This window comes from Panicum virgatum, chromosome 2K (assembly GCF_016808335.1).
Source record: "Panicum virgatum strain AP13 chromosome 2K, P.virgatum_v5, whole genome shotgun sequence".
Classification (NCBI taxonomy): domain Eukaryota; kingdom Viridiplantae; phylum Streptophyta; class Magnoliopsida; order Poales; family Poaceae; genus Panicum; species Panicum virgatum.
In genome coordinates, this window is record NC_053137.1 from 33,696,313 (window position 1) to 33,708,649 (window position 12,337).

The 12,337-nt window shown below is 45.6% G+C and overlaps 1 pseudogene across 1 annotated transcript; it reads right to left on the reverse strand.

Moving 5' to 3' along the window:
- Window positions 1–14: 14 nt before the first annotated feature.
- LOC120673841 lies at window positions 15–4,344 on the reverse strand (annotated as a pseudogene). Its single transcript, XR_005674886.1, has 12 exons — window positions 3,925–4,344; window positions 3,724–3,839; window positions 3,526–3,632; window positions 3,312–3,426; window positions 2,550–2,647; window positions 1,835–1,941; window positions 1,318–1,567; window positions 1,169–1,222; window positions 906–1,049; window positions 733–796; window positions 446–499; window positions 15–343 (listed from the first exon to the last, which is right to left on the reverse strand). The product of XR_005674886.1 is annotated as a BRAP2 RING ZnF UBP domain-containing protein 1-like (transcript).
- Between the last annotated feature and the right edge of the window lie 7,993 nt (window positions 4,345–12,337).

The following is a 12,337-nucleotide window of genomic DNA, read 5'->3' on the forward strand; positions in this document are numbered from 1 at the left end:
CCAAAAGACCTACATTTTGGAACAAAGGAAGTACAGTTTATAACCAGTGGAGAGCATAAGATTCACGTTTTTTTAGTCATCACAAATCATGTATAATGGCCTACCATGTCAAGCTCCCACTATTGACGTTTTTTTTACTGTTTTATCTTGTTACATGATCTAAAGAGCAAATTAGAGTCGACAGTAAAAGATGTTTTTGACAATAGGCAAAGCTGCTATTAATTCCTCTTCTTGCTGCTTATTCTTGATGACCTTTTACCCTTGCCTCCAGAATCTGGCACCATAGCAAGTGGTACCAGCCTATTGACTTCTGCAACTTGATGGAAAATTTGAAATCCTTTAGCTGCATGAAATTTACAGTGTACGTTAATGAGTGACCGTTGTACTACTACTGGAATAGAAATACCACCATCTAAGGTATACTTCAAAAGAAAACGATAAGCACCTGTTCTTCCAGGTCACGGATCATTTCGTCCTTGACTTCAACTGTGCTCTCTCCCTGTGAGTGTAAATTTATCAAACAAACAAAAGGCAACTTAGTGGTCAAAAAACAAAAGAATAGAGCAATCAACTTTTTCATTTTACTAACACTTCAAGAACATATGCAGTCCTTAAATCATTGCAGATATAATGAACTCAATCCTTCCAACAATAACATATAAATAGTACTGTTTCTGTTTTTCGAAACCATAATAGTAATAGTTCCTCTTTGCATAAAGGCACCGAGCATACGTTTCCTCTATGTCTCTTAGTGTCTGACGCCACACATCTTGGCTTCTAGTGAGTTTTTCATTATCTACAAATAAAAAGAACAAAATAGTTACACAAAAAAACAGTCATGAGTTACAATGCTAACAACTGGTGCAGCTTGTGATTCATAACATGCATGGGACAAAAATGCTCACTTCTGCAACTTTCTTTTTCTCAACGATGAGGTTCTCAAGCTTAACTTGGATCTCTTGAACCTTATCGTTTACAGCTTTATCAACAGCTTCAGAAATGTGCTGTTCCTTGTTTCTTTTAGCCTCAGACAACATGCCCTCGTAATACTGAGCATGAAAGAATATAGGCAGACGAATGAATCAGAAAAAAAAACTACAGTTTTAACTGGCTAAAAAGTCTATACACCAACAGCGACATATAAACTCTGCAGATAAGTGGAGTGCACCTCTCTCTGAGTTTCGAGTTGGCTTGCCAGGAGGTGATTGTACTCGTCCACGATCTATTGAAAAGAGCAGAGTGTATATAAGTTATAAAATGAAATTACCAAAAAGAAATGATTCAGTAATTCGAATCAAGTGAGATTAAAATTCTTACTGTTTCAGCTTTGCTGCTGAACATGGCTCCACCCATGTCTGAGTCATCACTGCACGAGCAGTGTACACAGTCATCCCCAGAGTATTTACATTTAGACTTAAACTTAGCATGCTTTGCGTCACTCTTGGAATGATTCAGTCGATGGACAAAACTGTCACCAACATAATCCCAAACACGCTGCGTTTCCAAGTCTAGCAAATAGCAGTGCTGAGTGTCTTTCCAGTGCTGTTTCGCATGTCCTTCCTTATACCTAGAGCATCGAAATCAATAAAGGCAAGATTGTTGGGGCAGTTAGAGATAGGGTTTGGGCAGTTAGAGAGAGTTTGAATTCATTCCAAGATGTGTATAGTAATTGTTCTGATGACAACCAATGTCCCACATCACTATGACCGTATATCTTTCCCTGTAGCAGTCTTAACCTTGACTCCGAAATCATGGAAAATACTTTAACATGAATAGCCTTGAGAGACAAAGAGTTATTACAACAGGAAATATTACGTCAGTAGGGTATTGACACCTTCCACATCCAACAAAACCACATATCACACATATCCAGAGGTCTCCAGTTGTTTGGCAAACAGAGCATGTAGAATTTTCGGATTGCCTCTGACAAAACTGACATACCTGAAATGGAAACAACTATGAGTAAAGTTCCCTAAGTGATAGTGGAGGCTAAGAGTTCTCAATACACTGGAACCAACTATATATTAGATCTGGTCGACGAACTGAAATATATTGGAAATTGGAATACATAAGCAAGTATCTGCTGCTCATTTAAAGCATTGCAATCCATGTATGTCTGTATAATGCCCCTAGGACTCACATGATCAGCATGACCAATCTGGTGTGATTCTTATATAGAATATACATGCAGACATGAGTGAATATTCAGTAATCAGTACTGCATGTGCCCCTTCCCTGGGTTCCTACTGGGTGCCAAAGACATCAATTGACATGTGCAAGGTCCCAAGACTCATTAAACAGTTCATGTTGGACTTGTCATGTATTTCCAACTACCATAAAGGAAAGCAAGCATAACGCAACCAGAAATTCAATAATCCTCAAGAAGACTATCTAATTAACACAAATAGAAATTAGTATCAGCAGTTTTCATTGGAAACCCAGTGCAGATATATCACGAGGAAGAAGAATAACCATAACAAGCCAACTGTGTGATTGCTTGTTGCCCTAGATGAGGAAATGAGGAAGAGAGCAAAACAATTGTTCGTTACCGGACAAGATGAATTGACCAACACTGAAACGCATGAACACTGGAATGAATGATCACATGTAGTTGCCAGAATCCCGCTGATGTCTTGATCCAATCTTTCTGATTAATTGACACATAAAAATGGAAAACACAGAACAATTAGGCATGAAACACCTTATAACAGGTGACTTGAAAACAACCAACAAAATATGAAAAATAAATGAAATGTTGCATCAAACAGAAAGGTGTTTAAGTTCACAGCTATGGGCAAAAAACTGACAAAGTTAGTATCTACTATTTATGAAGTTCCACGTGTAAACAATGTTGGTTATGCAACATATGGTAAGCCATAAAACTAGTTCTTTTTTCCTGAAAAAATTTTTGGAAATACAATTTGATAGACCATAATCAATAAGGGGTATCGATTCTAGGATGTTAGAAAAGTGCATGCTGAAGGCAACTTTAAAGTAGTTCGTCAAAATCAATAGGCATTGGAATACACTTCAGGAATATAGTTATTAGTTAAGTCAATAAGGAACTATGACTCCAAAGACACATAAGTTTCAATTTTGCAGAGCTTATCAAACTCACGGGGTGCTATTTCCAAGCATACAGAAGTGATCAAATATCTTCATTAGAGATCACAACAGGAATTCACCCCCACTAATGAACATATATAGGTTGCTACGCACAATATTCAAATGTTGTGACACCATGGCATGTACATGTGCTTGTAAATTGTGCAGTAGAGCCCCAAAGCAATCCAAAAAAACAGTAAGCTTACCTATGCAAACAGGACATATTGGAAGCTCGGTGGATCCAACCGGTGGAGTCGCTGCTATCTCAGTAGACGGTGTATACTGCACTGCAGCTATAAACAGAACATGGCAAACCTCCCCCTACGCCATGGAACAAGAGGTAATCAGGCGCACTCCCCAATTGAGCAACAGTTTCATATTATGATGATCAGCAAAGTTGAGAAAATACAAAATTAGCACCTCTGAGGACGAGAACCTCCAGCCATTCAGGTCCAAGTAGAACCCGTCAGCGCTCTTCTGGTCCTCACTCCACAAGCACGCCATAACGGTCCTCCACCCCATCATCTCTACGGTTAGAAGTTACAACAGCATGAGTAAGTAAATTGCTCAATAAACAGAGCATAGTGCAATTAAGGAAACTGATAGGCGATAGTTCACCTGATGAAACGGATGTCCGAGGCGCGCCCAAGGTAGGGGCCGCAGAAGCGGATGAAGTCGTCCGGCGAAACGCGCGTCGGAACTGCGAGCACCAGAAGGCGCGTGTCTCGCCATGGCTGCAAAAGAGACAGGAGGCAACCAGGCATCAGCGCGCGTGAAAACGACCAAGCAAGTAACAGAGCAACAAGGAACAGCAGTTACCGGGAGGAGCGAATCGGAGGCGGGCTGCGGAGCGGCCAGCCCGGAAGAGGAGGATGAAGTGGCGGCGACGGCGGAGGCGTAGGAGGAGGAGTTGGAGGTGGAGGACGACGAGCGGTAGAGGTGGATGACGCCGCTGATGTGGTGGATCCTAGGGCTTCGTGCAGGCGCGGCCGAGGTCGCGCCGGGGACCTCAAGGTGAGGTAGGGACGATGTGGTGGCGGAAGGGGAAGGGTGGCTGGAGGACGGGGAGAGGGGGTGGGAAGTGGTGGCGGCGCCGCTGTTGGTGCCGACTTCGTCGGCGGCGACGGCGGCCGGGGAGGCGGCGGGGTCGTCGACGGACTGGATTCGCAGGACGAACATGATGGCTGAGTTTGCTTGTTGGGCTTTTGGGCCTTTTTCGGCTTTTCCACTGGAAGAGTTCCGAGTTCGATTATTTGGTTTTTATTAGCCATTTTTTTTCTCCACTAAAAACAAAACGGTGAGAATTTGGCTCTAGAAAAAAAATTGCACCCACCATTCCTCAACTTCTATGATTGTAGTCCAACCAGTTGCAAAACATGCAAATAGATGCATCAACTTGTAAAATATATGCATATATGGTCAAGCGTACACCGGGGGGCGTATTTTGCTGTTGTGATAGGGTAACATGGAATATGTTGATTAGATCTGTAGAAGAGAGAGGGCCGGAATTCAAATATGTGCTCCTTAATTAGCTGATTGTATTAACCTAGAAATCGGTGACTATACTAAATATAATGCAGTTTTTTATTATAAAAATCATGTACAATATTATTTTGGATTGGCGCGGGTCGTGGTGGGCCCCTGCCACAGGCCGGGTGCATCTCCTCTGTCATCCGCTTGACCGCCTGACAAGGCGGGCAGGATGCGTGCCCTTCCCTTAGGTCGGGCGGAAGGGGTTCGCTACCTTAGGTCGGACGAGGCGAAGAGCCCTTCGTATAGGTCGGGGCCAATCGGTGACGCTACCAGGCTGGCTGACGGAGCGTCTTAGCCCCTAAACTTTAATCTTTGGATATCTGGTATATTTATACCCAACATTAATAGAACGAATCACACTTTTACTACTAAACTATACCCGCTACGTGTAGATTATGATACCAACGCTACCCTTTGTCAAGGGTAGCCATTTAATTTGGGAAAAATCTAATTTACACCTTCGAACTATCACAAAAAGTTCAGTTTTCAATGTTCAACTACAACCGGATAACGAGTCATCCAACTGTCGAAACCCAAGTTATTAGGACCGAACCGGTTATCGAACCGGTGAGAGCGTTGGTTTGATGGTTCATTGGTTCAATCGTTATGAACCGGTTGAACCGTCGGTTCAAAAGTTTTGAACCGTTGAACTGAACCGGTCACGGATACTATGAACCGGTCATATATATACAAATAATAATTAATATTACATACTAAATAATGCATAGTTTATCATAAGAAAAATAAGCTCATAGATGACCCAACTATCTTGTGTACAATATCCCCATGCTGGATCAGTTTTTCTTCTTGTCTTTGCTACTGTTTCTGCATCTTGAACACTAGGTGTTGAACTTGGGATGCTGTCAACTGTAGTTGGAGTTCCTGAAGAATCCACTATGCCAAGATAAAGCCATAATAAGCAACAGAACATAGTATATCTATATCCATTTAATATCTTACTCTGAGTTGCATGCAAGTTTAATGTTCTCACTGAATCTGCAAAGTCTCAACTCAAGACTTAACGCACACTATACAAATTGAATCAATAAAGTATTCAGTCTGGAACTCAAGATACTAACCGTTGGCCATGTTGTGCTGGCTTTGCTTCCTTGCTTGTGGAACGTCACCCTGCCGGCCGGCCGGCCGCACACCGTCGTACGACACGGAAAGGGACTCAGGGAGGTGAAGGCTTGGAGCGCCGTGCTGCTGGGGCCTGCTGCTGCCCCCGGCCGCTGGATCTCGCTGAGAACAGGCTGCACCGCTGCAGGGACAGGTCGACAAGTTCAGACTTCAGAGCTTGAGGCCACCGATGGCTTGCTGCAGGTCAAGAACGAGCAGGGGATGAGAGGGAGGGGGCGCCTCTGACCTGACGAAGAGCAGGAGCAGGCCTTTTCACCCAGCGAAGCAGATGCGCCGCCGGCCGCCGCCTTTTCCTCTCGCTCGTCTCAGATGCGCCGCCGCCTAGCAGCGCCAAATGAAAGGGGGGCGTCTATTCATCGCCTTTCTGCGATTGAAGGCGTCCAATCGCAGCAGCGAGCGCCGCCCCCGCCGCCGCCCTCCACCGCCGCCACGCTAACCGAGGTCGCATCCCCGCCCTCCTTCGACGCCACGCCCCGCCCGAGACCTGGCCCGGCCGGCGGCGGCGCTCCGCCGCGCCGCCTCGCCGCCCGCCCACACACCACCGCCCACCGCCGGTCGATTCCTCCCCCCCCCGCCCACCTTCTCTTCTAAGTCCGGTGGCCATGGAGCCTCCACCGCCGCCGCCGCCACCCCAGCAACTCCGAATCTAAAGGCCGCCGCCGCCCTCCACCACCCCGGCCTCGCCGGCGGCCGCTCCCCCCACCGACCACCCTCGCCGGCCACCCCCTCCCCCTCCCCCGTCCCCTAGCTTGCCGGCGGGCGCTCCCCTCTCCCCTGGCTAGAGGTGGAAGATGTACAGGAGCGCTTCTACGATAGCTTGGCACGGTGGTAACCCAAGGATCTAAAAATTTCCCTCCCAAATGTCGCTGGTAACCCTAAATGTGAGAACAACTAAGTCTTTCCAGTTATACCCTTGAGTAGAAAACACTTTACTGAATCGATAGAGGGGTAAAATGGGTAAACTTTCAAAAGCTGTCCGGTTCGTATGGAACCGGCAAAAAACCGGCCGGTTCAACCGGTTTTTTCCGGTTCGATTGCACAGACGGTCTTTTAAGTGAACCGAGTCGGTGTAGTCTCTGGTTCGCGGTTTTTCTGGTCCGACCGGCGGTCCGGTTCGGTCCTAATAACTAGGATCGAAATCGGACAAGTTTGGTCCTTAGGGTGGTTTTAGAAGTTTTTTTTGTTTTTAAAACAATAAAAAAATTCAATTAGATCTAAAAGTCAAAACTAATTCATTTTAAATCAGAAAAATATGAAAGGGTACTAAAATTTTTCTAGAAATGTAACCTATTGATTATTGATCTATTTGAATCTTTATTTATTCAACTACAAGCAAATAAGTACTAGGAATATGAAAAAATAGGATCTGAATAACTAAGAAGTAGAGTGCCAATAGTAGGCCTGGGCATTCGGTTAATTCAGTAAAATTGGGTCGGGTAATTCATTAAAAATTCGGGTAATCAGAATTGCTACCCGAAATTTACCCAAAAAAAAAGAATACCCGAAGATTCGGGTTCCCGAAAATTTGGGTTCGGGCATCGGGTTATCCCAATTACCCGATCTACTGCAGCGAGTGGAGCTGGACGACGGCCGGTGAGGGGGCGAGGGTGCGGCGGCGGCGCCGGCAGCGTTGGCCTGTGTCACGGGCATGGTGGCTGCAAGGGCGGAGAAGGTGGACACCGGCGAGGAAGATGGCTGGTGAGGGGCACGGGGGCGGTGGGCGCCAGCGGCATCAGCCTGTGGCGTGGGCACGGTGGCTGCGAGGGCGAAGCAGGTATGGACGCCGGCGAGGTGCGCAGGGACGGTGGTGGCATGGGGCGCGAGCAGCTGAGGTGCCATGCGACACGGGCGTGCAGGGCCCTGGGTGGCACCTCCTGGCAAGCGGCAGCCGGCGGGTGACGGGATGGGAGATGGTCTGGATGGAGATGGGGAATCAGGGGGCATCCGCCGGATGTGTGGATGAGGATGAGTTAGAGTTAGAAAAATTATGGGGATAGCTAGGATTAGATGTGGGCTACTGGGCTGCGTAGTCTTGGCCTGATCTGGGCTTCTAATTGATTTCGGGTAATTCGGGTTATTTGGGTACCGGGGCTGTATACTCGAATTACTCGAAATAAATTTAGGTTTCTCAAAGTCGTACCTGGTATTTCGGATTCGGGTATTTTGGGTTTGGGTTGGGGTATTTCAGATTCGGGTATCGGGTTCGGGAAATTATGCCCAGGGATAGTCAATAGATAGCTTACACTTTTAGAAAAAAATTGGTACTAGTTTCATATTTACATTTAAATATTTTTTATTTTTTTAAACACCTTTGAAACCACTCTGGGCCAAACTTACCTGGTTTCGTTAGTTGGATGTCCTCCGTTATCCTATTTTGTACTTGAAGGTTGAAAATTAGATTTTTGTTATAGTTTGAGAGTGTAAACCGAACTTTTTCCTCTATTTCGTAAGCCTGGCAGTGAACAAATCAAAACCACCGCATCCAGTCTGCCACTCCCACATACGACAGTTTCAGGCAATACTGGCGAATTATAAGATGTATTTTGGAAGTAATAGGAATTCATAATACAATACAACCCAATTTGGCATTAGGGTAGCACACCCAGCGGCCAAAGGGATGGCTTGGCAAGCTTGTGGTATTATCAGGACATTCAACAGCTAGCACTGAGGAAAACAGGGCCCGCGCGTACGTACGTGCGTGTGTGTTGGTTTGGGGTGTTTGTTGGAGGATCTGGAGATTTTTTATGTTTGCACTGTATGGAAACAAGTTCATGGTGTTTATGTCCTTAAAGTAAAGCGGTCCAATTGAACATGCCGCTTTTAAAATTTCCGGAGCCATGGATCGATTAATGAAAGCCTTCGACTTGGTATGGACATGTTTCATTTTTCCCTTTCCCAAACAAAAGAGAACTCAAAAGAAAAGAAAAGGGTATTTATTATTCCTATCATCTGTAGTTGAAACAGATAATCATACATGTTCTAAGTTGTACATCTCCATCAGAACAGCTACAAACACACAAACTGCATACTAGTATTTCAGAAAACAATCTACAAGGTCCATATGAAACAAAAGAACAAACTGGATGATTTTATTAGCACCAACTCCTACTGTGGTAAATACATAAGAACACGTTTTGAAGATTATTGTGTCTACAATCATCACAAGCATATAGAGTGATTATTGTGTCTACAATCGTCACAAGCATATAGAGTCAGGGCCTATATGATCCAAGTGCATAGCAATGACATTAGCTAGGGGGATACGCCGCTAAACCACTGTGTTTCGAGTAACATATGGCTAGTGGCCAACGCCATCACTTGGGGTCGACCATAGAACTCGACCATGTCCATCGCTGGCAATGTCAGCCGGTTCATTGGCTGGTGGTGCCAATGCCCATACTTGTGCATGATGCAAGCATAGACTAGCTCTACCAGTGGCGCTACTAGTTACGACGGAACCCTTCTTGTCAGGAACACGATGATCATTTCTTGCAAACATCCTAGCAGCTTGCAGACTAGATGATGAGGCCAAGAGGAACATGCAAATGACCAAAACTTCACGGCTGGTAGACATGGTGCTACCGTGTTACTAAAACTTCTGCTGTGTTGTTACCGTGTTACTAAAACTTCTGTGTTCTGAATAGGGATGTGTGCAGCTGAGTTCTGTTATGATCTTACTAAGATGTTTAGCATATTTATAGGGAAGAAACTAAAGCATCTGATGTTGGGAAGCTTCAAGGAAGGGCAAGCAGGGTCAAGTTTTGTTGACGAAGTCAGCCAACTTGGACTTGCAGGGGTATATCATAGTTCCCTCAGTCGAAGGAAAAAGCTTTTGACAGATTCTATGTCGACCACAGCTATTTGTTTGGGATTTGATTGTGTGACATAGGAGCTGGCTCCATCTTGTAGGGAGAAAACATCCATTTAGCACTAAGTCATGTGGTCCAAACTATCTAAGCAATATGCAGGTTCCTTAACATCAACGTCAATCATTCAATTGATGATGACAAAGTAAATAGTGCATGCACATGCTCTAAGCTCTATGTCTAAGAGATTGGGTTAATTACACCAATAAGGTACAAATAAGAATTCTTCCCTTTGGAGAAAAAAATGCCAGCTTACCACGCTTTTGTAAAAGTATTTTGACTTTGACTAGCAAAAATCTTCACACAAATTTAGATTGGTTATTTCAAAGGAAATCCATTCTACACACATGTGTAAGTAACTACTCCCACCTGCATAGCTCACAATATAGGACGTACATGACCTAACAAAGCATGCATATGGAGTATCTGATCATACTAGACCATCTTTGATGGTCTATAAGTTGGGCATGTGAGCATATACTCTATAGAGTATGATGTGAACGTACTCGTTTTTATAGACACGTGCTATAATCACAATATATTTGAAAACAGCGGCTTTTGAATAGTTTTCTTTATTGTTCGCTTTGTAGTATCTTAGAATTAGTATGTGAACATACTTAGAGTGATAAATGAGTATATGTAAATACACGCACAGTGGTATATTGATGATGAGGGTAACTACATATGCGTGTATAGATAAAAACTCATCCATCTTTTGAATTGCTGAGATATGTATGTATGTATGTACATACGTATGCCTAAAGAATTACATTCAATGTCAAAATAAAGTGTTCTTTGACAACAAAGATGAGGCCTAAAATAGCGATTCAGCAGCAAGCTAAGACCATACTATACTAAGTAATAGTTGGATTCATGAGGAAATTGTGGGACAATGTGGATGGGTCTAGGATGAATATAATAGTGATATAGCATGAGTAAATGATGCATATACTATTTATGAACTTTGGCTAAAGCAATAACATGGGCTAAACTTCGGTAGTACCTCCGGCGTAGACTAAATACACAGCCTGTGTGGAACGCAAACTATATTGTCATCAATTTTTTTTAAGATTAAGGTTAAAATGTACACCGATTTATTATAGCAAGGAAACAAGGGCCATGCTCTGAGTTCACAGAAATGTTACAACTCAAAAACCTCATGCTAGATGTCGTTAAAGCTCCACAAATGAGGCCACTGTGACCCTGGCTTTCACTAGCAGGAAGCCACACCAATCTCAGTGGAGTTGATGACACGATGTACTTGGAGAGTCTCACAGGCCTTTTGATTTGAAACTTTGTTAACATCTAGTAGGGGAACAAGTCAAATTCAATACCCCATCATCGTGAGTACAATGGAAACTTAGATATGTATGGAAAAACAGTTTTTCAACAATTTATATCAGTAGAACTCAATGTCTTTCATGTAGGAACTTGACCTTGCACACATGCTCGCTCATGACCGACACGAAGTCCTCATCAAGCGCACTCGAAAACAAGCTAGCATGCATCCCAAAAAGCAAATGTGAAAACGACAATCAGAACAGTTCTGTGTGCACACTACTCAATTTTAGGCAAATCAGATATTGCAGACACATGATGATGCACATTTGAAAATAAAGTTGGGGCCGGGGAGAGGGGTAATGCTTGTTTTTTTTTACATTGTTACTTATAAATATTAATTAGTAAAATAATCCGAAATAGGCAGTACCAAGCATACACTACTACAAAACTGGATTAACTGAGGCGCTTTGAAAAGGCCTCGGAGGCGGACAGAAAAAATAACCGCCAGGCATTAACCAAGGCGGTCATTTTCTATTAACCGAGGCGGTTTCCAAAACCGCCTCGCAAAATAGATTATCCGAGGTGGACATTTTATTTACCGAGGTGGTTTAAATAACCGCCTCGGTTAATTATTTACGGAGTCGGACATCTATAAGACAACCACCTCAAAAAATCCGGCCCAACCCAGGCCCAAATGGCAGCCCACTGCGGCACTCAGCTATAAAATAAAAACTTAACCCTAACCCACTACCACCCCCACCCTATCCCGCGCCGCCCCCTGCCTCCCCATCCCGTGCGCCCCTCCCTCCACTCTCTCTCTCTCTCTCTCTCTCTCTCTCTCTCTCTCTCTCTCTCCGCCTTCTCCATCGCCGGCTCCCCTCCCGCACCCCCAGCGCCTCCCCTCTGCCTTCCGACGCAGAGCGCCACGCGCAGCTGCAGGCGGGCAGAGCGTCGCGGGCAGGGCGGGGAGCTGCAGCCGCGGGGAGCCGCTCAGAGGAGCAGGGGCCCCAGCGAAGCTCGGCGGCGGGGAGCTCGGAAGCGGAGGCGACGGACCCCCTCCGGCGTGGATCCGCTCATCCCTCGAGCGGATCTGGCGAGGACGGCAGTGGATCGGGAGGTCGAACTCCGCGGCTTCCCTCGTCGGCGCTCCCCAATCCGCCCTGTCCCATTTCCATGGAGCCGAGCGGCAAGGAGGCCACCGCCAAGTGCGCCAAGCCTTCCCCCGCCGGCGAGAACAGCCTCAGCGCGCTCCCTGATGATGGCGGCCGTGCCCCTCCTCCCCTACCCCGACGGCGGCGGCGGCGCCCCTCCTCTACCCAGACGGCGGCGGCGGCACCCCTCCCCCAACCCGACGGCGGCGGCGGCGCTCCTCCCCAACCTCGATGGCGGCGTGAGGCCTCAGTGGAGGCCTG